Below are 24,551 nucleotides of genomic sequence, written 5' to 3' on the forward strand. Positions count from 1 at the left end.
GATCCCTTTGGACCCCTGTGCATGTGGAGGTCTGAATGGGAAGGTCCCTGTGGATCCCTGCATGGGGGAGGTCTGGGTGAGTGATCCTTGTTCACGGTTAGAAGATCTCTTGGGATCCGTGTGCATGTGGAGGTCTGGTTAGGTGTTCTGTGTCCATGGGTGAGGTCTGGGGGGGGGTGGGGGGAGATCCCTGTGGATCCCTGCATGGGGGAGGTCTGGGTGAGTGATCCTTGCCCATGGGTGGGAAGATCTCCTTGGGATCCCTGTGCATGTGGACGTCTGGGTGAGCGCTCTGTGTCCATGGGTGAGGTCTGGGCGGGGAGATCCCTGTGGATCCCTTGCACGTGGAGGTCTGGGCGGGGAGATCCCGGTATGGATGGAGGAGGTCTGGGTGGGCAGATCCCTGTGGATCTCTGTACGGGGCAGGTGTGGGTGGGAAGATCCCCACCGCTTCCCGCGTGGAGGTGTGTGGGGGGCGCTCTGTGGGGCCTCCGGTGCCCGCGCGGTGCCTTTAAGCGCTGGGGGCGGGCGCACGTGGCGCCGCGCAGTTCCCCCCCCCCCCTCCTTCCTGTCGCCCGCGCAGCCGCAGCGGCCCCTCCGCAACGGCCCCTCCGCGCCGCCGGGACTGCCGTGAGTCCGGGGGTGGGGGGGGCACGGGGATGGGGGGAGTGAGGGGGAAAAACGGGGGGATGGGGGGGCTGGATTGTGGGGGAGCGCTAGGATAGAGGGATGGGGAGAATGGGGGGTGTAGGGATGGGCGCGGGGACGGGGGGGGAACGCTGCGATATAGGGGTGGGGGAGAGGAGATGAGACGTGGGGTGTGGGGATAGGGGGAGGATGGGGCCGTGGGGACGCAAAGGGATGGGGGGATGGGACACCGTGGGGACGCAGGAGGATGGGAGGGACAAGGGGAGGGGGACACGAGGGTGTGAGGATGGGAGGCAGGACGTGGGAATGGGGCACACGGGGGCAGAGGGGTGGGGGGCGTGCGCGGTGTTGGGGGGGATGAGACGCAGGGCTGCGAGGATGAGGGGCCGCGAGGATGAAGGGGGATGGAACGCAGGGATTGGGAGTGACATGGGACACAGGGCTGTGGGAATTGAGGGGGATGGACAGGGATGGCGGCTGCATGGCGTGCGGGGGGTCAGGCAGCAGTGCCCCCCGTTGCATCGCCCGTCATCCATGGTTGGACTCGATGATCCAGTGGGTCCTTTCCAACCTGGTGATTCTGTGATTCTGTGATCTCCCCTGAAGGCACGTTAGGAACTAAGAACGGGGAAGGGAAACGCTTGTGGGTCCCGTTCTGCCCGCTGGCCCGGCCACAGCCCGTGAAGGGCAGGCGGGTAGCAATTACCCCCCCCCCCCCCCCCCCCCCGCCCCCGAACATGGATTATTGAAGGAACTGTATCCTGGGCTGCATTCAAAGCAGTGGGAGTAGGAGGGCAAGGGAGGGGATTCTGCCCCTCTGCTCTGGTGGGACCTCAGCTGGGGCCCTGTGTCCAGTTCTGGAGTCCTCAATGTAAGAAGGATGTATGTATGCCTGTTGGAGCAGGTCCAGGAGGGGATCCAAGGGCTGGAGCACCTCCTGTTCAAGGACAGGCTGAGAGAGTTGGAGTTCTTCAGCTTGGAGAAGAGAAGGCTGCAGGGAGACCTTAGAGCAGCTTCCCGGACTGAAAGGGGCTCCAGGAAAGCTGGGGAGGGGCTCTTGAGCAAGATGAGGGGGAATGGCTTTAAATTGGAAGGGGAAGGGTTTAGACTAGACATTAGAAGGAAATTCTTCACGCTGGGAGTGGGAAGACCCTGGCACAGGTTGGTCAGAAAGGTCTTGGTTGCCCCATCCCTCCAGGTGCTCAAGGCCAGGTTGGATGGGGCTTGGAGCACCCTGATCCAGTGGAAGGTGTCCATGCCCTTGGCAGGGGCTTGGAACTGGGTGGGCTTTAAGGTCCCTTCCAACCTGAACCGTTCTACAATTCCTGGGGCTGCTGGGCCTGAGTCCTGTGCTGCAGCACCTAGAGGCTGCCCAGACTTCTGTGCTTTGCTGACTGGAACAGCCCGCTTTCATGGAGTCAGAGTCCTGGAATGGTTTGGGGTGGAAGGGACCTTAAAGCCCATCCAGTTCCAACCTCTTGCCATGGGCAGGGACACCTCCCATTGGATAAGGCTGCTCAATGCCTCATGTGGCCTTGGCCTAGCTTTGTATTCCCACAGTGGTGTTAAGGGATGCTTTTTCCATGTTGGTAGGTTGTGTTTGTCAAGGGTATTTTAGTTTTGGAAGCATCTTGTGCCTCCTAGATGTGTGGATACCCCTGGCTTTTCCCTGCTGGAATCCTTCCTCAGGCATCCGGGTTCTGGAGGGGGAAGCATAGTATGTGGGGAAGAAAAGTTAGGGTGGTAAAGCTGCATCATTTGTACCCGGCTGTCTTTAATTGATGAAGTATTTTAATTAAGTAGGTAGTTTTTAGTAATGTAGCATAGCATCTTTTCTGCATTAGGCAGTGCCAAACGCTGCTTCGTAGGGATGTGGATGCACCTGTGCATGCTAGGCTTGTCCATTTATAACCCTCTTTACTGTCTGCTTTAAGATAGCTGTTAGAAAAATGTGAAGAAGATAACTTCTTGCTTGGTGGAAGAGGAGCTGAGCTGATGCTCTGCTGTAGCCCTGTTTAAAATTCTCTTTTTCCCTTTAGTGTTTCCATTGCCGCCTCTGTCCAACGCCACACACGTGGTATTTAGCAGACATAACCGACAAGTTCCATTTAATATCTCTTTGCGTATGACAAGGCAGAAATCCCTCACTAGGAATTCTGCATAGATTGCTGCAAAAGTTAAAAGGGGACTCAGTTCCCACGTTCTATTTTCTTTCATGTAGTTCTCCTGTCTGTTCTCTTGGTGGATCGCTCGCGTCCTCCCGTTTGGTTTGGGCTGGAAGCATTTCTCTGCCTGGTGGACCTCTTCCCTGTAACTGCACTGTAATTTCTGCCTGCGAACAGGCTATGCAACTTGCTTTACCACATATTTTTTCCCTTGCCTCATATGCTGATGCTGCTTTCCGCGTAGTGTGATTAAAATAACTTTTGTGTGTAACTGCAGCAGGGAAAGGTTGGGGTTTGGACAGAAACACTCATTCTCTGTTAGAGTTATTAGCAAATACCTTTTTTGTTAGATTTTCCTCCCCCCTCCACCACTCTCCCCTTATACAGCCAGTCTCACAAAGATGCTTTCTACTCTTGGAAGTATGTGCAGGATATGAAGAACACAGTTTTTAATATGATCCTTTGTCCCCACTGTCTCAAAACCCTTATTACAGATAAATTAGCCTGGTAACTTGCTCATTTTTCATAGAAAAGGGAAAATCTTGCTCAAGCCCTGTGTAAAACGGTGGTGTTGCTCAGTTAGCTGTGTAACAGCTTTCCTTTGCGTCATCTGCTCTCGCTGTTGGGAGATTAGATGGTTACAGCTCAAAAGTGTCCAATCATTACTTGGCCCTTGGTCCTGTAAACACAGGGTTAACAAAACCCTTCAAAAACTGAATTTTCAGAGGTGATGGGTATAGATTAAATATGTTTTTGGCCAAGACCCTTTGTGTAAGGACATGGGCGGGGGGGAGAGGACACTTATTTTATTTTAAGCATCGAACTTGGTTGCTCCTAATCCCTTCCCTGGCTGCTGCCGAGACACCCACCTCTCGCCATTGACTCTGTGAGAGCCTCAGCTCCCAAGTTTAGTTCCCTGATCATACTCTGGTTATGTGCCAGAGTAAATAGTGTGAATGCCCCCCGTGCCATCCTGTGTGGGGAAGAAGCAGAAGACGGGAGGGGAATTCCTCGTTCCAACTGTCTGTTCCAAAAGCCAGGGAAGCAAGCAGACTGCTAAGAACCTGAGAGCGGAAGAGAGCCCCGATGGAGGTTAGTTTCCCTGTTTATAGCACCCATCCATCCTGTGAATGCCTCTCATAACTGCACTGAAGGTGAAACATGACCGATGTGTTCTTTTCCCCATCTCTGCAAAAGAGCTATTGGAGAGCCAAGTCTCAGAGCAATCGCTGAATTTCCATCCTCGCGTTGTTTGTGGCTGGTTCATATAATCTGTTTTTGTTCGAGCGTTGCCATTTGGTGTGAAAGGTTGTTTTCCCTCTCTGATGTAATTAGAAGGAGCAATTGGATCCCCACTTGACCACTTGCTTTGATAGGTTAAACAAGTCAAAGGCTGTCCTCCTGTTGTTCCCTTATTGATATTCTCAGGATTTCCTTGTCAGGGAAAACCTTCTGCCTTTGCCCTTCGCAACCTTTTTAATATAAAGGGAATCTTATGCATGTTTTTAGCTCTTAAATTTCCTGCCCTGTGTTGGCAAAGCAGCAGGATTGTGCTAATTTTTAAAAGAATGAATGTTTTGGGGGCCTACTCACTGCACAAAGCACTCAAACTCTTTGACGTTCCTCGGGTCATTGTTTTAGGCTGACGAGACAGGGAGTTGCTGGGCTAAATCTGTCCCAGCCGAATCACTTCTTGTTAATGACTGTGCATAAACTACAGAGATGATAGATTGGAGAGCTCCCAGCTCGCGGCTCTCAGGAATCTGTTTTGCCTCTCATCGTTATACAAGGTGTTCAAGCAAATAAAACACATAATGCCTTTTTTTTTTTTTTTAAAAAAAAAAGGTATTTATTTATGTTTTTAGAAATGTGAAAGCTTATTCCTGTTAGCATTCCCAAGCTACAACTGGTGGCAGGAGCCAGGGATACTTCTGAGCTTCAAAACTTGCTGGTTTTTGCCAGATTGGAGCCTTGAAGGTGATTTCATACAATGCAGACTTGTTGGCACTCTCTTCAGGCTGATGCCTGTGTTCTCTGGTTTGGGAACACATCTGGGCCTGCTGGTTTGGGCATTGCCTAAGAGCCAGGGATACTCTTTATTCTCTCATTTTTCTCCGTGCCACTTTATAGTGGTGGCTATTTCCAGTGAGTTCGGAGCAAGAGCAGCAGCCCCCGCATTGATAAGCACCATGCACTCATCTGGACTCTTTCTTCCAGCTGAATTGGTCTTTAGCTGGTGTGGAGGAGAAGCAAAGTGGATCCAGGTGTTGCTGCAAGAAGGGAAACAGTATGCAGGCATCCGCAATTCCTGCCATTCCTCTGCAAGGCTTTTTTTTTTTTTCCCCTTCCATGTGAGAACTAAAGTAGCATCTGGGCCAGGTTCCCCGCGGTTGAACTCGTCCTCTCTCGGTCGTTGCCCTGCCTGTGTGCAGGAGCGCTGCAGTCTAATTAGATTATATTAGAATGAATAAGTGAATCTTAATAAATGAGCTTATAGGGCCACTGTCAGGTCAGCTCAGTCCCTAAATTTAGGTACTGGGCAGAGGGCAAGCTGAGTGCAGTATCTATCTATGCAGCAAAATTAAACAGAGATCTCCTGGGAACACATCAATTTTACTGCCTTGCCATCTTATCGGCCCGGATGCTCCAGCGTCTTGGTATGAGAAATGCCAAAACCCACTTGGATGTGGGCATCTTTTAATGGAAGCTTGGTGGGGAGTTGGGAGGTGAGGTCATGGCTGTGGAAACTGCAGTAATCTGAGGTGCTAAAGAATGCAAATCGCATGATCCTTTTTAATGCTTCCCATTTAGCTAAAGGTATTTTGTTTTCCCATTGAGTCTTGGATTCTGTGGAAAATGGGGAAGAAGAGAAATGGTTTCTGTTGCACATAAGTACATGAAAACTCTGGAAAGCTGCTTCTTTGGTTCTTGCTAACGCAAATAAGGAATATTATCTCCTCTCCTTGCAGCTCTATGATGCAAAGGAGGAGTTGAGGAGCTTCGAGCCTTGAATTTTGCTGTGCAATGTGTGGGGGATGGGAGGGAGAGGAGAGAGTCAGGAGCTGTAAGGTTGGTGGTTTAATCAGAAAGAAAATAGTTTCATGCAGCTGTCCTTGCTTTTGGCAGTGTTCTTTCCTAGGGCTTTGTGGCTACGCTGCTTATCAAAATTCACAGCTCTAAATTCCTGTTGCTGAAGAGAAGTAGACCATGTTCCTTCCCCTTTTCTTCCCAAGAAGACTTATTTAGAAGAACAGCATTTTTTTTTTTTTCAAATGAAGCATCATGTTTGCTTGCAGATCACTGAGGCTGCGTTATAACTGGCAGAAAGTGTCTGTATGTGACAATGTATGTGAATGTGAGCAAGCTACTCATTTTCTTGCACTAATAATCCCTATTATAAATAGCACTGCCCTCCGCTGGCATTACCAGCTCCTGGCCGCTGTTGGGCGTGCAGGATTTTTACTGGTAGTAAAGCGTGGAAAGCGGCACTTCCGCAGGTTTCTGCTCATTCCCATCTGGCACCCTCCCTCCTGGCTGATCCTGCTGCCTGCGCTGCCCTGTCTGGATCTGCTCACAGCCAGGCAATCCTGCAAATCGGTGCTCCTCTCCAACAGCCGGTACGTTGCTAACCGCTCCCTTGCTGCAGGAAATATCTTTAAGCCCTTGTATGCTGTAAAGTGGAGGAAATAGAGCAAAACTTCTGGTTTCCTTCAAGCTGTAGCTGAATGGCTTAATTGAGCATCAGGGAGGGCTTTTTCCGTCTCGTAAGAGGTGTGTTGATGTTGTCCAGCAAAACACACGTTCTCGTTTTCCGATTGCATGTATTAATTGAATAGCAAACCTTCTCAGCCTCCCTCTCTGGTGTCCAGCTCCTCGAGCGTGTGTTGAATGACCCAGGGGAAATAAAGCATGAGTTCAGAATTACATGGGTGTCGAAGACTCTTAAAGCCTGGTAAATTTATGCCAGTGATTCATGGCGCTTCCAAAAACAATCCAGTTCTCATCCTTTGGAGGGGGAAGTACCTCGGTCCAGTGTTACCGTCTTTTCTTGAGCCGTGTCACCTGCCAGAGCAGTATAAACTGAACCAGAGTTATTTTGGGCTCCTTATTCTTCTGCTTCCAAATCCCACTCTGTGAAGGTTTCTTGTGGAAGAAATGCTTCATGCCCTCCTGTATGGACCGAAAATGGTAAGCAGGGTATTGTATTTCAGGGATGTGACAGATTTCATACATCTCCCTTGTGTCTGTGATGTGGGAAGGTGTCTTTTGTCTGCCTGCAACCACACAGGAAGGAGGTTGTTGAGTCCAGGAGATAAAAGCGTTATCCCCTCCCCTGCGAGGGGGCAAGCTGCCTGCTCCTCTGCTCCGCATCACCCTGCTCCTGTCATGCTTGTAGCAGGGTGGAGTGGGAAATGTTCATGGGAAAATGTGAATGTGCTCGTAATCTATTTGCAAGTGCGTAGCTGTCAAGGAAGATGATGACTAAGCTATTGCACAAGGTGCAGCTTTTAGGGGAGTGTGCCAGGATTGGACTGGATTGTGACTGACTGATAAGAGAGCCTATAACATCACTTGGCTGATAATTTTATTATTGCCAGTTGAATCTGACCATTGGCTGCGACTATTTTTTTTTCCTCAGCCTATTTTCTACAGGGTTTTAAGTTGAAAAGTCCATACTTTGTGAGTACAAACAAAAAAGCTTGGTTTATTGGAGGAAGTGGATGGTTCCTGAGCCTCTGGTGGAAATATTGGGTGGCAGGAGTGTTTAAAGCCTGTGACTTGCGTTTGACTCGGATGGATATGTCTCTGCCAGGCTCTCACCTGGTGTACAGGCAGGATGGAAGCGCTTACTCTCCTGTTGAACAGAGGGGAAAGCTGAGGCCAAGCACCTGTGGCTGAAGGTGCCAAGAGGTCATACCAGCAGACCAGCTGCTGTTCTCTTGGTCCTCTTTGTGTCTGGATTTGCCAGGCTGGCAGTTGGCTGGTGAGTGGGAACCTCTAGTTCTGTGATGACCGAGGCTGTCCTGTGTGCGTCTTCCTTTCAGGGTCTCTGTTGCAGCATGGGTGGGAGGCCAAGCCTGGTCCCAGAAAGTGATGCTTGAAAGGTTGCTGTGATTAGTCCTGCCTTGTCCACTAAGGTATTGCTTGTGCTGCATGGAAGCATCCCAGTTTGGCTTTCATGTAGGCATTGCCTTTATCCTTAATGCTGGGCATGGACCTAAAACCCGGTATGGGAAGCCAGTTGCATCATCTCTTCTGCCCTTCTCTGTTTCAGCCTTGGGTACACCCAAGAGCAGCACCATGGGTACGGATCGCACCCAGCTGGCCTTTTGCAGGGCGTCTTCAGCGTGAGAAATGAAGGGAGTTTAGTGGTGGAGTGCCAGGAAGGCCCCTTTTCTCTGGGGCTAGGCAGGGATTTTCTGCCTCCTTTATCTTGCTGTTCTCTGACGAGACTCGGCACGTCCTTCTGTTGGACCAGGCAGCATCTGCAGGTCTCGGTGGAGTGCGGTGCTGGGAAGCTGGCAGAGAATGGAGTATACGGGTGAACACCGTATCCCGTGTCGTACCTCCTCACCTCTGCTTGTTTAAATACCTTTTGGCAGCTCCTGTGGCTTCAGCTGTGATGGACTGATAAAAGCTTGTGTTGCTTTTTCACTCTGTGCTGCTGTTTTGCATTTACAGCAGTGGTGGTGGAAGTCCATCGAAGCTTTGCTTCTTCATGTTCAAACTCTGAGGAGCTGCTTTTCCTGAGGCACTGGCACAGGTGGCCCAGGAAAGTCATGGCTGCCCCATCCCTGGAGGTGTTCAAGGCCAGGTTGGATGGGGCCTTGAGAAGCCTGGTCTGGTGGGAGGTGTCTCTGCCCATGGCAGGGGCTTTGAAGTCTCTTCCAACCCAAACCTTTCCATGATTCTGTGATTGTATGTTTGCTCAGAAGGTATCAAGCCTTTCCTAGCATGGACAATGACAAGTGTCCAGAAGAGAAGCAGAGGTAGCATCAATGCCTGTCAGACTGCCAAACTATAGGGTGGATTGTCTTGGTTTAGACCCTACTACCCTGGCCCCGTGGACAGCTAAACGCGGAGCAGATGTATCCCAGTTCCTTCCACCTGGGAACGGGAATAGTGGTAGGGAGAGAGACTTGTGGGTTGGAAATTAGAACAGCTGTAGCAAAATGATAGCAATAAAAGGAAAAGATAGTTTACTATTTTCTTGTTAATTTTATTTATATTGAAGTGTCTACAAACCCAGTATTGAGTCCTCTGGTGATGGTCATGTCACCACAGATGCTTCAGGGTAGGCACAGGGAAAGTCCAAGACTGGACTCGGGAGCAGACAGGAACTGGATTCGGGAATGCACAGATCGAATGTAGGAGGACAGAGTCCTGGCCATAGAAGAAGGCTTCACCGTTGTGGTCCCTCAGCTTTATGCTGAGTGTGATGTATATGGCATAGAATCCTTCCTGGTCAGGTTTGGGTCACCTGTCCTGTCTGCGCCTCCCTGTGGTGCGACCCTTTTTCACCCCTTTGCCTTATGGCATTCCACCAGCTCAAGAATGGCCTTGATCTCTGTAGAAATAAGCAGAAGCAGCAGCCTTTCTGCATGCCATGATCCTGTTACTTGGCAATCACTATAAATATTAAATGTTATCACTTTGCGAGGCAGATGCCTTCTGAAAAACACATTCTTGGGAAAATGCAGTCACTTGGAGAAGGTTTAACCTGAAAGTTAGAGGAGAATTGGTTCAAACCAGGACAAGGGTTGGTGGAGGTTGTGCTAGGATTTTACTGGGTGCCCTGGGCTTTCCCACGGCGGCTCCATGGGGAGAACCAACAGCTTTCCCTTGTTACCTTGACCTAAGGTCACTTCCATCTCAACAGCCTGTGCTCCCCTACTGCTAGGATTGGGTTGCCTGCTAAATTTAGTAAACCTCTTTACAGCTTAGTGTGTGTCTGTGTGCATAAAACCGGCTCTTTTTTGAAGTAGCTTTTACTGGGTTAGAGCTTAGTTGAAGATGCACAACGAAGCCAGGTGCTCTCTGCACAGGTGGCAGGACAGCAGGCCAACAGTGGCAGGAACAGGTACAGTACGCTGCCTACTTGAGGCGTGGCTGAAAGAGTTGGGGTTGTTCAGCCTGGAGAAGAGAAGGCTCCAAGGAGACCTTAGAGCAGCTTCCAATACTGAAAGGGGCTTCAGGAAAGCTGGAGGATTGCTTTTTACAAGGACGTGTAGTGGTGGGGTAAGGGGGAGTGGCTTTAAATTAGAGAGGGGGGGATTGAGCTTAGACATCAGGAAAAAAATCTTGGTAATGAGGGTGGGGAGGTCCTGGTGCAGATTGCCCAGGGAAGTTGTGGCTGCCCCGTCCCAGGAGGTGTTCAAGGCCAGTTTGGATGGGGCTTTGAGCAACCTGATCCAGTGGGAGGTGTCCCATGGCAGGGGGGTTGGAACTGGATGGGCTTTAAGGTTCCTTCCAAAACAGCGCATTCTTGGATGTGTACACCATGTGGATTTGAGGAGGTGTGGAGCATGTTGTTGCTGAGGCACAATTAGGACTTGTGTAATGTGGTCTGCAGTTTAAGTAGGCCTGTAAAAAATGCTAACTAAGGGGTTGGGTTTCAGAAGTTTTAAAGGCTTGTGAAAAGTCTGGGTCAGACATTTCCATTGTGTGCTTGCCTTTTCCACCCTCCTTTCATCTCCCAATTTACCTTTCTTCAATGGTATTTGTATGTCAAAAGAAGAAATTCTTGGCTTTGAGTCCGGCGTACCTATTTCAAAGTTGATGTCTTAATCCCTGCTCCCCATTACGGGCTACTCGAGTAATGGTTTGAGGTGTAACCAAAGCTGGAGGCACGCAAGTTCAGATCTCTCTGGTTGCAGGGCAGTGTTTGTTCAATCATCATATGTCAAAGGAGGAGCAGATTGTGGGACAGCAAAGCGAGGAGAGTGAGAACTCAGAGAAGCATGAGAGGAATGACCTCAATTACTCTGCATTTCTGTTGCTGAGCATTTTTAGACCTTCTTAACAACCTGGCATGTTATCAAGCTCTGATGGGTGCTGTGCTGATCAGTCAGGCTGAGGGCGTAGGGGCGGGGTGTGTGTTATGAGGCTACTTTTGGGGGGCAACTCTGAGATGTTGGGTTATTGACTTGAACTCAAAATTCTGAAAATCATAGAATGGCTTGGGTTGGAAGGGACCTTAAAGATCATCCAGTTCCAACCCCTGTCATGCGTGAAATGCATATTTGAAGTCCCTTTAGGAAACTGTCACAAGGTTGGTCGTTAGGTGACAAGTGGAGAAAACCAGGAAACTCTTAGAGGTGCACTTTGAACACATCTTTTGGGGTGATTGATGTGTGTCCTCGTCCCAACTCTCAACATTATGCTGGATTGTGGAATGGGAACCAGTATGGCAAAGGGGTGTTGCAGGCTCTGCTGAGCTGCTGCTACTTGGAGAAACATCAGCGAGCCTCAGCATCACACACCTGGGGAATCCACATGAGGAAGGTAGTGCTTAACCATGAGGCCCTGGTGTAGTTCGAGTGTGTTAAGCAGGTTTGTGGAGGACCTGGAGCCTTTTTTCCCTGGTGCTGGAGGGAAGCTTGGTTTCCTGCTCAGGGTGTTTGAGACAAGATGCAGATATTGCCTTGGAGTCTGCTGGACTCCTGCATTGGTTTCTGAGTGTGTGTGACCTTCTCAAACTGCCTGGCCAGATCCCAAAGGATCCACACGATGAGACGATGCTGTGTATCATTGCACAGTATGTGAGCCTCTTCAACAGACTGTTCAGTGAAGCACGGAGAGGTTAACAAGGTGAAAAGAAACCTTGTGGAGAGGAATGTATGATGCTGCTGCTTAGGAGCATGCCTCCTCGGTGTGGAAGCTGAAAGGATGGTGTCTCGGTGGAGCTATAACCAGCGAGGTCTCTGTTGCAGTGCAGGAGATGTTTGAGGTGGACGATGAGGTGAGCTATTAGTGCTGCCCTTGATAAATGGGCTACCAGCAGTGTCGGGAAGGAGAGCAGAGCAGAACTTCAAGGCTTCACCTGTTTCAGTAGGGAGACGACCACATTTCAGCAGCAATCCTTGAAACATCATGTTGTGCTTTTAAACTGAGTTAAAGATTTGAGCTCGTAATGTAATTTATACTTTGAAATACAGTGGGTTAACTGGCAGAGTGCAGTGCTGCAGGGATTGCTTCTAAAGCCTTTCTTGATCCTTAACTGTTTTGAAACTCATAATTAATATTTCGAAGAGTATCAACAGCACCACGTTCTACAGCTTGGATGTGGAAGTGTTTCGTCCCTGTGTGATAACATACTTAAGGGTAAATGCTGAAGGACAGCTTTGCTACGGAGCGGCCAAACTAACCCATATCTGCTGTGGAAGTCTGGGTGATGAGAGTCTGCTCAGCTTTCAGCTGGTGTTGGAGCAGAAGGTCAACGTATCAATGTTGCAGGGAGCCCATTAGCAGCAGAAGTTTCTGTGGTCGAAATTAAGTCCCGAATCATAAAATTCCTAGGTTGGAAAAGACCTCTGAGATCATCAAGCCCAACTATACCTGTCCACTACTAAATCATATCCCGAAGAACTTCATCTGCCTGTCTTTTAAATACCTTCAGGGATGGTGACTCAACCACCTCCCCGGGCAGCCGGTTCCAGTGAGTGCACTTCTACACGCTCCCTGTGCTTGAGGGTTTGATGAATACAGCATGATGCTTTAATTGAGCAAATTATTTTAAATTCAATGCACAGTTGCAATAGAATCCACCCCTCTTTTTGCAGGTGTCATTCCTAGTGGATTAAAACTTATGGATTGCTGCTACCAAAAGTGGTAGATGCCTTTTGTATCAGTTAAAATGTGTTCTCTGCAGTCCTGGGGCTCTGGCTTACCTCAGTAGGTCAGTGAAGGGAGTGGTGAGTAGGAGTTTGCTACAACTGCCTGAAAGGAGGTTGTAGCGAGGTGGGTGTTGGTCTTTTCCCTGAAGTGACAGGTGATGGAACGAGAGGAAATGGCCTCAAGCTGCATCAAAACAGGTTCAGATTGAACATCAGGAAAAATTTCTTCACAGAAAGGGTTCTTGGGCCCTTGCCCAGGGAGGTGGTGGAGTCCCCATCCCTGGAGGTGTTTAAAAGATGGGCAGATGAAGTGCTCGGGGATCTCATTTAGGAGTGGACAGGTACAGTTGGACTCTATGATCTTTTCCAACCAAATGATTCTGTGATCCTACATTGCTGCTACGTGGCCAGGAGAAATAAAATGCAGCACCCATGCTCTGTGGAGGCTGCAGATATAGCATTACCGCATTGAGTACCCCCTTGTATTAAAGATTGAGAACCTTTTGTCCAACTTGCCATCAGAATGTGTTCCCAACTCATTATTACCCACTTGTTCCTCGGCCAGCATTGTCCTCTGGCTTGAACCCCACCCTGCAAGGTAGGAGCTGGAGGAAGCTGATCCGATGGGTATGGCCCATTCTCTTGGATGTAGTTAGAGCAGTGTAGCTGTACACGCACAGAGGGAGGTGAGGGGAGCAAGTAGTGCCTGCTCAAGCCTGGCTGTTTGGGTTTTCTCATGTTTTTGTGTCTTTCTGAATCGCAGCTCTGGATTTACAGTAATAACAGCCAAAATAGGCTGGCTGATGCAGTGCTTACCCAGCTGTGCAGGCTGAGGAGGCGGCAATTCCAGCCTTTGTAGTACTCGTACTTCCGAAGTCCTGGTTTGGTAGCTGGGCTGTGTGTGTTGATGGCAACTCTATTTATGGTGCCTGTGTCAACTTATAGCAACTTCTGTATTGAGCCTGTGTTCCTCCTGTTGCCTGCCCTACACTGAAGTTGCCTTTTTACATTCTCAGGATTAAGAAGTAACTGCGTACTATTGAGTTTTACTGCTCTGTGCACTTTGGTTGTTTCACTGATGGATACCTTTTGCACTTTTCACTGTGTTGTACATGGAGAAAAGGAGAAAAGCCCTGCCTGTTGATTTCTTCTCCCTTTCTAGGTGAAGAATTATCAAGACTTAGCCTAATAATGGGGTGCAGAAATCTTGTTTCAAGTGCTGGTTTCTGATGCTCTCGTTATCTGGGTGTGTGCCACGTTTACAGTAATTTTCATGGAGCAATCACACTCTCTCTTTAGAGAAAACTGGAATCACTCAACTACTTAGACATAACGCATGCTGTAAATAGTATTGGGGGGGTTGCATCACCATGTTTTGGTAGTGAGGGGACCGCAAGGGTGGCTTCTGTGAGAAACTGCCGGAAGCTTCCCTCATATCCGATAGAGCCTGTGCCAGCCGGCTCCAAGATGAACCCACTGCTGGCCAAGGCTGAGTGAATTGGCAATGGTGGTAGCAGCTCTGGGATTAACGTAGTTAAGAAGGAAGGAGAAAACTTCATGCAATAGCAATTGCAGTAGGAGAGATGAATGGGGATATGTGAGAGAGACAACTCTGGCTGCCAAGGTCAGTGAAGAAGGGAAGGAGAGGATGTGCTCCCGGTGCTGCAGCGGAGATTCCCCTTCAGCCCACGCTGAAGACCATGGTGAGGCAGGCTCTGCCCTGCAGCCTATGGAGGTCCAGAATGGAGCATATGTCCACCTGCAGCTTGTGGGGGACCCCATGCTGGACCAAGTGGATGCCTGAAGGAGGCTGTGTCCCTGTGGGAAGCCCATGCTGGAGCAGGCTCCTAGCAGGACCTGTGGACCCATGGAGAGAGGAGCTCACCCTGGAGCAGGTTTGCTGGCAGGGCTTATGACCCTGTGGGGGACCTACGCTGGAGCAGTCTGTTCCTGAAGAACTGCACCCCGTGGAAGGGACCCATGCTGGAGCAGTTCCTGAAGAACTGCTGTTTGTGGGAAGGATTGGAGAAGCCTGTGACGACTGTCTCTTGTGAGAGGGGAAGAGTGAGAGCCCTCTCCTGAGGAGGAAGGAGCAGGCGAGACAATATTTGATGAACTGACCACGACCCCCATTCCCTCTATCCCAGTGCCATTGGAAAGGGGGCAGAGGCAGAGAATAAGGGAGTAAGGCTTAGCCTGGAAAGAAGGGAAGGATGGAGGGAAGGTGTTTGAAGACTCAGGTTTTACTTCTCATTACCCTTCTGATTCAATAAATGAAAGTTGAGTTAGTTTTTGATGGTAGTTGGAGAGTGATCTCTCCCTGTCCGTATCTCAGCCCACGAGCTGTTTGTTGTACTTTCTTTCCTCTGTCCAGCTGAGAACAGGGGGGAAGGAGTGGCTTGGTGGGCACCTGACAGCCTGGATCAAGTGTCTTAAAACTTTGGGTAGTTAGAAGAAACCACAAATGCATCTAGATCTGATGTGATTCACAGTCACTTGAGAGTTCTGATTTTCCCTTGATGAGTTAACAACTCTCCTTTAACTTGCAGCCCGTTTCCAGTTCAGATCCATCTCATTTTCCTCCATGAATTCAGATAGAGGAGAGCATCACTCTGCTGTCAGCTTCTCCTTGTGTCCATTGCTGTTTAACAATGGGATTGTTGAGTCACTGAGAGGTTAACGAAGCCCTTTTATTTTTGTCAGTGGTCCAATCGCTTTGTATAGCTGCCTGTAACAGCAGACTGAACAGAAATAATGGGAAAATCGTGTTGATGGAATGACTGGGGTTGTCATTTTGCAATACCAGGGTAAAGACCTGCTTAAGCTTCAAGCTTCTGGCTGTGTACAGGGTGGTTGATTACAAATCCCTCTGCAGGAACATGAAATATTAGTTTCTCTGCATCTCTTGCCCTTAGCAGTGTTGGAGCTGGTGATTACAGTTGGTTCAGCAGCAGCTTCTCACTTTGGTATTGCAAATGGTTTGGTTATGAGTTGTTTGGGGTTTGGCACTAGAAAAAGGGTGAATTGTAGCCCTTAATTATGAAGTGCGGGAACAATTGCAGCAGGATAGACAGGCAGCGGTCCAGCTCCTCTCTTACTGAGCGAGCAATGCTTTTGTGTTTGCCATCCCACCGCACAAACGACCGACTGTAGCAGGCTGTTGCTGGACTGATTGGGTTTGATCTCTTTTAGGAAGGAGTTTGAAAGCTCTAATTTTGGAACCATGATGATTTTTTTTTTATCGCTGTAGTCCTTCAGGCTTCTGCCCCGTTTCTCTGAGCAAATCGGTTACCATGGCTGCCCCAAAGAGCTCCCTATGGGGGGAGCATGGGATTAAAACCCAGCTATTAAATCCAATTGTACTGGGACACCGGTGGCTTGGTTTGCTGTGGCAAACTGCTGGTGAGGAAAGCAGGGAAGGCACAGTGTTCTGCTGGCAGCCTGGCCCCTTGGCATGTGTGTGTGTGTGATGGGAGAGTCTTGAGGAGTTTGGGGGAGTTGAGCTTGGGGGGGTGTGGGATGGGGTTGTGCTCTGCAACATGTGGGTGAGCTGTGATTTGACAGATTCCAGTGGGACAGTGAGAGACTTCTCTTCCCCTGGCTGAGAGAGTTGGGGTTGCTCAGCCTGGAGAGGAGAGACCTTGGAGCAGCTTCCAGTACTGAAAGGGGCTCCAGGAAAGCTGGGGAGGGGCTTTTTATCAGGGAGTGCAGGGAGAGGATGGGGGGGATGGTTTTAATCTGAGAGAGGGGAGATTGAGATGACATTTTAAGAGGAAATGTTTTCCTGTGAGGGTGGTTGGGCCCACATTGCCCAGAGAAGTGGTGGCTGCCCCATCCCTGGAGGTGTTCAAGGCCAGGTTGGATGGGCCTTGGGCAGCCTGATGCAGTGGGAGGTGTCCCTGGCCATGGCAGAGGGTTGGAACTGGATGGGCTTTAAGGTCCCTTCTGTTCCAAACCATTCCATCATTCTCTTAATCAGCTTGTGGGTGAGGGCATCCCCTGCTTGGCAGAGTTGGGTGGCAGTGGGACTCACAGGAGTTCCTGCTGGTGGCAGCGCTCCAAGAAACTCTCACCTTTTCCCTTTGGAACCCCTCTCTAGGCTGGGCTTCAGCTCCAGGTAGAGTCAAAGTGCACCCACTATCACTGAGGCAGTGCTGTTTGCCCCAGCCGTGCCTCCTTTCCAGGCGTGTCTGGGCAAAGGCATCATCAGCCGACTCACAAACCACGCTCCCGCCACAGTGCGCTGTGCTTCCACCAGAGCTTATGCTGGGAAATGTAAAATACAGAACTCTTCTCTGGGACACAACTTCACTTTTTCCTCTCCCGGGAGCTGCCGAGCCTCTATGGCAGCTGGTGTACGTATGGCAGTGCCTTCTGCTGTTGGGAACGTTAAAAATACACGCTAGATTTTTTCCCTTTCCACATACCAAAATATATTAATGTTCTGCTGCCATGATTAGTCATTTCCTCTTCCTTTGTTCCTTTCGCAACAGGGTGAAGGACTGTGGCCACACGCTGCAGTAAAATCTGGTATGGTTAAGGAATCTGATGCTAAGTAGATTCTCCTGGGTTAATACCTGTCTTTGTTGGCAAAAGAATTCTTCTGTTCTCAATCTATTAAATCCACATTTCAAACCAAGTCTGGAGAAAGTCACTTTTATGGTATCCATACTGAGAATAACTTTGGTTTATTTTTGTAGGGGAAAGAAATTCTGATATGAACAAAGTTAATACTCCTACCATGAATTAAATACGTTCTTGCAGGAAAACTTCGGTGTTGCGTTGCTATAGGAAAATGTCCAATTTGCCTCACTTATTTTGAGGCTTCTTCTCTTCCTCCTGTGCCGTCTCTTCTGCGCACGCATGCCCTTCCCTCCTCGAGTGCCTGCGAGACCTCATTCAGCGTGGGTGGAAACTCAGTGCAAGCAGTGCGACACTCGGGCTGTACGTGGCTTGGTTGTGGGATAGCTTTGGCAGTCTCTGTGCCGTCAGGGTGTGGAGGTACAAAGGTTAATAAACTCAGCTATACAGACCTGCTTAAAAATTGCTCTGAGCGACTTGCTAATCCTTCAGGGTTGGATTTTTTTTGCTTCTGTGTTGCTGCTGCTGCTGCTTTGGTGAGAGTTTTGGAGACAAGCTTTAGCACGGAGACCCACAGAACGAGTGGTAGGTTGGGAACTCTCTGGTGTGTCTGGGGTAATTCAAGCAAGTGGAATAAAATGTCATCCAACCAATATGGTTAAGGGCAAAATTGAAGAGAAGTTAGAAGAGTTGAACAATAAAGAACAACCTCTTTGTGGGTGTGTGCAAACTGCAGAAATACATGCCCTACGCAAAATGCCATCCTTGTTTGCAATTTGTTGTGGTTTTCCTGTAGTGCTGGTGCTGAGGACATCTGCTTTTCCCCGGATTCAAAGTAGGGGGAACAGCTTGTACCTGCCTGGGGAGGTGAGGTGAGGTACAGGCAGTGGTGCTGTTCCTGCCAGGCAGCCTGAGAAGCAACGGTGTTGGTGGGGCCGTGTGAGGCTCACGGAGAGGTAATCGCCTCTTCTGGGATGCATAGGCAGATGGTGCACTTGCTCTTTCCCTTGGCTGTTTGCAGCTCTTGTCTATAAAACCTTGGGCTGGTTTTATTTAATGAACATTAGCCTCCCGGTTCTCGGATGCCGCTCATACTTTCACAGCACTCTGCTAAAAAGAAAAGCTGGACTGGAGGCGTTTTCTTCCTTTGTTTCTGTCTCCTCTTATTTAACATTTATTTTTTTAAAATCTGAACAAGAATGCACAATTCAGGAATGTATACTTAGTTATATTTACTGTATGCACTGGGAAAAGGAAAAAGGTTCATTCCAGATGTTTCTTCTTTGCCAATTGCTGTGCAAGTATGAGAGGAATTTGAGTACTGAGCAGCTACTTCTTGTACCTGCTTTGCTCTGTCCTTCCATGCTTGCAGAGACTGAAGTGTTTGTGAGTAACTGAAAGGGCTGTAGTGGCCACAAATTTCTCAATAGATGATCTTCAAACGTTTTTTTTTTTTTTTGCTTGGAATTTGAGGCTCTGCCTCATTTGTGAGCAGAGAGGAGTCAACTGTGTGATTGCTGCGGGTCCGTAGAGCTTGTTTTGATCAAAGTAAAGTAATAGAGCATGGCGAGGGTAGGGGCAGAAGTCTCAGAATAAATATACTTACGCTAGAGTAACTTATTCCTTTGTCAGAAAAGGATTAAGCAGTGTTGGAGTAAGACAGACGGATACCCTGATGGTGGAGACCCTTCGCCTGCCTTCTTTTGGCAGAGCCAGCTTTGGAAATGACGATGTATGTGGTTATGTTCTGGGCTGCATCCAAAGCAATGTGTCCAGCAGGTTGAAGGAGGTGATTTTGCCTCTCCACTCTGCTCTCGTGAGACCTACCTGGAGTCCTGTGTCCAGTTCTGGAGTCCTCAGCACAGGAAGGACATGGATTTGTTGGACCGAGTCCAGAGGAGGCCACAAAGATGATCTGGGGGCTGGAGGACCTCTGCTGTGAGGACAGGCTGAGAGAGTTGGGATTGTTCAGCCTGGAGAAGACTCCAGGGGGACTTTAGAGCAGCTTCCAGTACTGAAAAGGGCTCCAGGAAAGCTGGGAAGGGGCTCTTAATCAGGGAGTGCAGGGATAAGGCGAGGGGGGACGGTTTTAAGCTGAAAGAGGGGAGATTGAGATGGGATCTTGGGAGGAAATGTTTTCCTGTGAGGGTGGTGAGGCTGTGGCCTAGGCTGCCCAGAGCAGTGGTGGCTGCCCCATCCCTGGAGGTGTCCAAGGCCAGGTTGGATGGGGCTTGGAGCAACCTGATCCAGTGGGAGGTGTCCCTGCCCATGGCAGGGGGTGGAACTGGATGGGCTTTAAGGTCCCTTCTGACCCAAACCATTCTCTGATTTTTTTGTGTCAGCAGACAGCAGGGGATAAGGTGGGTGAGGAGCAGCTATGTGACCCCAGCCAAAGGATGTGCGAACAGTTGTGCTGCTAACGCAGAAGTCCTGTGCCCTAGCAAAGGGTGCTGTGCGAGGTGAAAGAGCCCTGGTACGGCATCGGAGCTGCCATATTGCATGCGCCCCTGGTTTCAGGAGATGGTAGCTGTACTCTGATGCTTTCTGTGAATCCCAGGTGAAGATTATACTGTGAGTCTGTATTTATACAACAGGCTGTGACAGATGTCAAAAGGACTTTGTTGAGGTGCGTAGTGTTTTCAAACTTGTGTAAATGGCTTTTGTGTGTTGTAAATCCAAGCTGCTGTGGACTGTCGCATCAACTGGGCTTGTACAAATGGCTGTTAGCTTTCCAGACAGCTGATCAGAATAACAAAATGGGCCAGATTCCTCCCTCCTGTCCAGGTGCTGGGCACAGACACACTTCAGGTGCGGTTGTGTGTGTTTAATGCTGCTGCCTGGCTGATCCAAGATTCCTGGCTTAAATCTGCACCTGGCTTCTCCTGCTCTATGGGTTTATGTTACAAGAGACCCCTGGATGCTTGAAAACTAAATGACATGCTGAGCTGCTGCTCAGGCTGGGAATCTGAACTCAGCTTTGGCCTGTAATCTGCTAGCTTTGTCTCTTATTTTTAGTATGTAATCCTGTGTTACTGTGGCCTTGGCCAAACCCCAAGTTCCGGCATTACCTGCACAGGCAGAATGAATGAGTTAATCAGTGTTGGGTTTATTGAGATGTATTGTTTTTAAGAGAAGAAAATAAGATGTAAGGCTTCAGAGGAGGCCATGGAGATGATGTGAGGGCTGGAGCACGTCTCATATGGGGATAGGCTGAGAGAGTTGGGGTTGTACAGCCTGGAGAAGAGAAGGCTGCAGGGAGACCTTAGAGCAGCTTCCAGTGTGGAAAGGGGCTCCGGGAAAGCTGGGGAGGGGCTCGTTATCAGAGAGTGCAGGGATAGGATGAGGGGAATGGTTTTAAGCTGGAGGAGGGGAGATTTTAGGAACCCTATGAGAATGGTGAGACACTGGCCCAGGTTGCCCAGGGCAGTGGTGACTGCCCCATCCCTGGAGGTGTTCAAGGCCAGGTTGGATGGGGCTTGGAGCAACCTGTTCCAGTGGGAGGCGTCCCTGCCCGTGTCAGGAGAGTGGAACTTCGATGGGCTTTAAGGTCCCTTCTGTTCCAAACCATTCCATGTTTCTGTTGTTACAAAGCTGTGCATTGCGGTGCAGCTGGGCAGCGCTGCGGTGCGAACAGGGAAGGCTGGTTTTAATCAAGTCAGTATGTTAGAGACGATTAGAAATGTAAACTTAATTCTTCTCTAAAATGTGGCTGAAAGGTGCGGCTGCCTTGCTGGCTGGGATTCTTGGCTCTGTCTGGCAGCTATGGAGAAGGGAGACTTGTCTGCTGCCCAGCTTGCAGAGGCAGCGCCTCCCTGAGCAGCTGTGCTGGTATCTTTCCTTGCCTGAACATCAGCAGGACTGTGCAGGCTGCTGGATTTGTATGGCTGCTTGTACAGCCTTTTTTTTGCTGTTGAACCATGTCGTCTGGTATAACGCAACAGATGGAATGGGGGATTTTCTGGCTGTTCAGAGATGCTGTGTGAGGGAGTGACCTTGGCTGCTATTGCTGCCCGCTTGGGATGTGAGCAAAACCACAAGCTGAGGAAATCTGCATTAAACCTTTAGTTTAGGTCCTTTGTGAGAGTCTGACAAAGTGCAGCGATCGTGTTTTCCTTTGGGTTTTGGGAAGTATTTTCCCACTTCCCTGTGCGCAGAAGCAAGTGGTGATTGAAGAACAAATGCTGGATCAGGTCGCAGCTTGCAAGGAGAGCAAGGAAGGGGAAACGCTTACCTGAAAGAGTGCGAGCTGGCTGCTCAGGTGTTCAAATGCCTCCCGAATAGTTCATGGTGGTGTTGGCAGAGCATGTCTGTATGTGAGCGTATGAAGGAAGGAGCCAGGGAAGCTTCAGGTACTGCCAGTTAGTAGCAATGGGAAGAAGCAGGCATGCTGTGTAATGCTGAGAGTGTTACAGTCCTCCCCATCCCTCTTCTGCTTGGAATTAAGAGACCTCTGAATCTTCACAGGCACTGTGGAAGAAGGTAGTGTAAAGATAATTCTTCTGACTTTGGAGATAAGGTGTATGTTAAAAAGTCAGTGGTTTTAAGGGAAAACTTGCAGTTTCTGGAGCCTGGTGGGGTCAAGAACTCTTTCCTCTGACCCTGATGGCTGCCAGTTTTATCCAAAATAACATCCCTCTCACAAAGCTTCAAGGAATGCTTTGGTTTCCTTAGACTTTTTAAGATGTGTCTGTTCCTCATGCTTTGGTGAACCCCATGGTGTGACAGTCTGCACAGCTTTGGTGTATTCGGGCAAGCTGCTGAGCAGGAGGACAAAGTGTGGTTTTCCAGCCCATTCCTCACTCTGTGCCGACAGCTGCTGTACATGCTTTTATCCCTGGATAAATACGAGGTTGCTGGTTCCACTTTCACTGATGCTAATTCCAACTCTGAGCTTTATCCTGCAGCCCAGGTGGTTTCAGGGCGTCAGCTGCTGCACGGTATATCCCTGCCCTGCCTTAGCTTGTGTGAACTTGCCTGGACAGCCGGGCTGCGATGGAAAACTCCCTCTTGCTCCTGGCAAACCCTTGGATGAGAGCAAGGTCATCTGCCAGGTAGTGGTGGCCGTGTCTTGTAGCAGTGTTGCGCTCATGGTGTTGCTGCTGTGTTTTGTCAGGCGTTGGCTCTAAAGTTGTATCAAAAAACTCCTAAAAGTAAAGGCTTTTGTTGAAGCAACCCTTCTTCTTTCTGGAATTTAATAAATAACGTGTCTGTGTTAACTAACATCAAGCAATTGAGAGCAGCCAGAGCCCGACAGATGGTACAAACAGCAGCACGTTTGGAATGAAAAATATTTACCTAGAGGGCATTTGAAGCACTGAGGTTGCGCTCTGCAAATGGCTTAATTGTATCAGTGTAATCAAGTGAAGAAGAGCAAGATTTATTGACAAGTCTCATCCTCCTCTTGCTGTTTGCAGCACTGCTGAGCCTCACTCGAACAGGTCCCCTTTCCAGCAAAGAGGGACTTCAATGTGAATCGCTCTGTGTGTGATTTCGAGTGTCTACAGATTTCTTCTGCTGCTGCATAAATCATGCTGTCAGGGCAAGTATTTAAATACAAGAAATTCGAAGCCTGAAGTGCTGTTTGTTCCCCCCCCCGGATTAAAACTGGCCCAATCTTTTAGACCTTTGGCTTTTGTGGGTGCTTTGCGTGTGCCTCTAAGTTGTACAATTCTAGAAGTGACCTATGAGATCATGTGTGATCATATCAGGAATTGTGCCTTTTCCCTTCCATACGTGGCTGGTAAGATTGATAGGTGACACCTTATTTTCCTGTCTTAAAACCAGTTTTCGTGTGTAGTCAGCTCCTCACTGGTGTTCACTGGGCAGTGTGGTTTTTGGGAATGGGTTTCCCTCGAATGGGAAGGCTGAGAAGGATGTTGAGTTGTTGACAAGTTGTTCCTGACGTTGCTTACCCGGTGAAGTTAGCCAGGTGTTAATGAGCTCAGAGAAGATTTGATGGGCTGGAATTGCTTCTTGCTCTGACAGCTCAGCTTTTGCTCTCTGCATCTTGGTGTCACTTTTCAGAAGCTCTGCTGGCTGTTGTCTCATCTTGAGGTGTGGAGAGCACATCGTGGGTTTTCAGTGGCATTAGGGCTGTTTGAAAAACAAAACCTGAACCAGCCTAAGTTCTAGAACCTCTGGGTTTGAGATCTTGAGCCTAGCAGTGCTTTAGTTGGTTAATGAACGAAGTCAGAGAGTTGGTTGCTCCTGCTGTGTGGGTGAGGAGTTGGCGTGGAGTGGCTAAACATCTCGTTTATTGTTATATTTTACCTGTGACAGATCTGGTTTATATACTCTGTCCAGTTTTGGGCCTCTCGCTATAAGAAAGACATTGAGGAGCTGGAAAAATTTCTTTACGGAAAGGGTTCTCAGGCACTGACAAGGGATGCCTAGTGTGGTGGTGGAGTCCCCATCCCTGGAGGTGTTTAAGAGACGGGTAGATGAGATGCTCAGGGATCTGATTTAGTACTGAACAGTTGGACTTGATTTCCAAGGTCTTTTCCAACCAAATGTTTCTATGGTTTTATCTGGGGCTACAGAAACCCTGGGGAAGGGCTTTTTGTCAGGGAGTGCAGCAATAGGATGAGGGGGAATGGTTTTAAGCTGAAAGAGTTTAGTTTAGTTTAGTTTCCTTGTCCTGCCTAAGTTGCTAGGCATCCTTTCCTGAAGAGCTCTTGGGGAAGGTGGGTTTGGTAGTGAAGCTGTTCTTGAGAGCCTCCTCTTTGCAGCTGGGTTGTTTGGAGCGTGTTGCTAATTGGGTGCGGATCAAGGAAAGGAGTACTGTTACCCATTTGAGGAATTTATTGACTAGAGATGTTCCCAGTGACTGTTGAATGCTAGGGCTTCCTTTTAGGCAGCTTGCCAGCCTGAGAAAATCCCAGGGAAAATACCCCAATTAAAGAAGCTGTTGCCTTAGCTAAATCATACATGTGGTATCTCTTAAACTGCTTAGTATTTAAACAAACAAAAAAATACCTTGGTACCTGTATTTTCCCCCCTTTCATGTTGGTTTTTCAAAGAGGCAGAAATCTCTAAAGATTAATGTGCATCTTAGGACCCAAGCATTTGCAGAAGCCGTGCTTCTAACGTGCTGGGGCTAAGCTAGGAGTGACTCATTAGCCAGATGGAGCTGTAATTTATTTCTATCTTCTCAAGTAAGCTAATCCCCTGGTCCTAAACAGGATGAATATCCTGCAAAATGTGGTATCTGTGTAGGGTGAAACTCGAGATTGAAATGCAAAAAGTGGAGGGCGTTTTAGAGAATACAGGGCAGCATTAACTGGTGGAGGACGCCAGGTGTGGGCAATAGCACTGCACCGGT

At 49.0% G+C, this 24,551-nt stretch overlaps 1 protein-coding gene across 13 annotated transcripts in view; it reads left to right on the plus strand.

The window, feature by feature from the left end:
* Positions 1-504: 504 nt before the first annotated feature.
* The window catches only part of KTN1 (kinectin 1), a 91,272-nt gene continuing 67,225 nt past the window's right edge, over positions 505-24,551 (plus strand). For 11 of the 13 annotated variants that reach the window (XM_054067739.1, XM_054067746.1, XM_054067747.1 and 8 more), the window contains exon 1: positions 505-630. The gene's annotated coding sequence lies outside the window, so the exon portion shown is untranslated. Of the gene's footprint in view, positions 631-6,314; positions 6,431-17,590; positions 17,816-24,551 lie in introns of those variants that run through there. The other 2 variants (XM_054067742.1, XM_054067741.1) reach the window with 2 other exon arrangements.

This window comes from Cuculus canorus, chromosome 5 (assembly GCF_017976375.1).
Source record: "Cuculus canorus isolate bCucCan1 chromosome 5, bCucCan1.pri, whole genome shotgun sequence".
In the NCBI taxonomy this organism is placed as follows: Eukaryota; Metazoa; Chordata; class Aves; order Cuculiformes; family Cuculidae; genus Cuculus; species Cuculus canorus.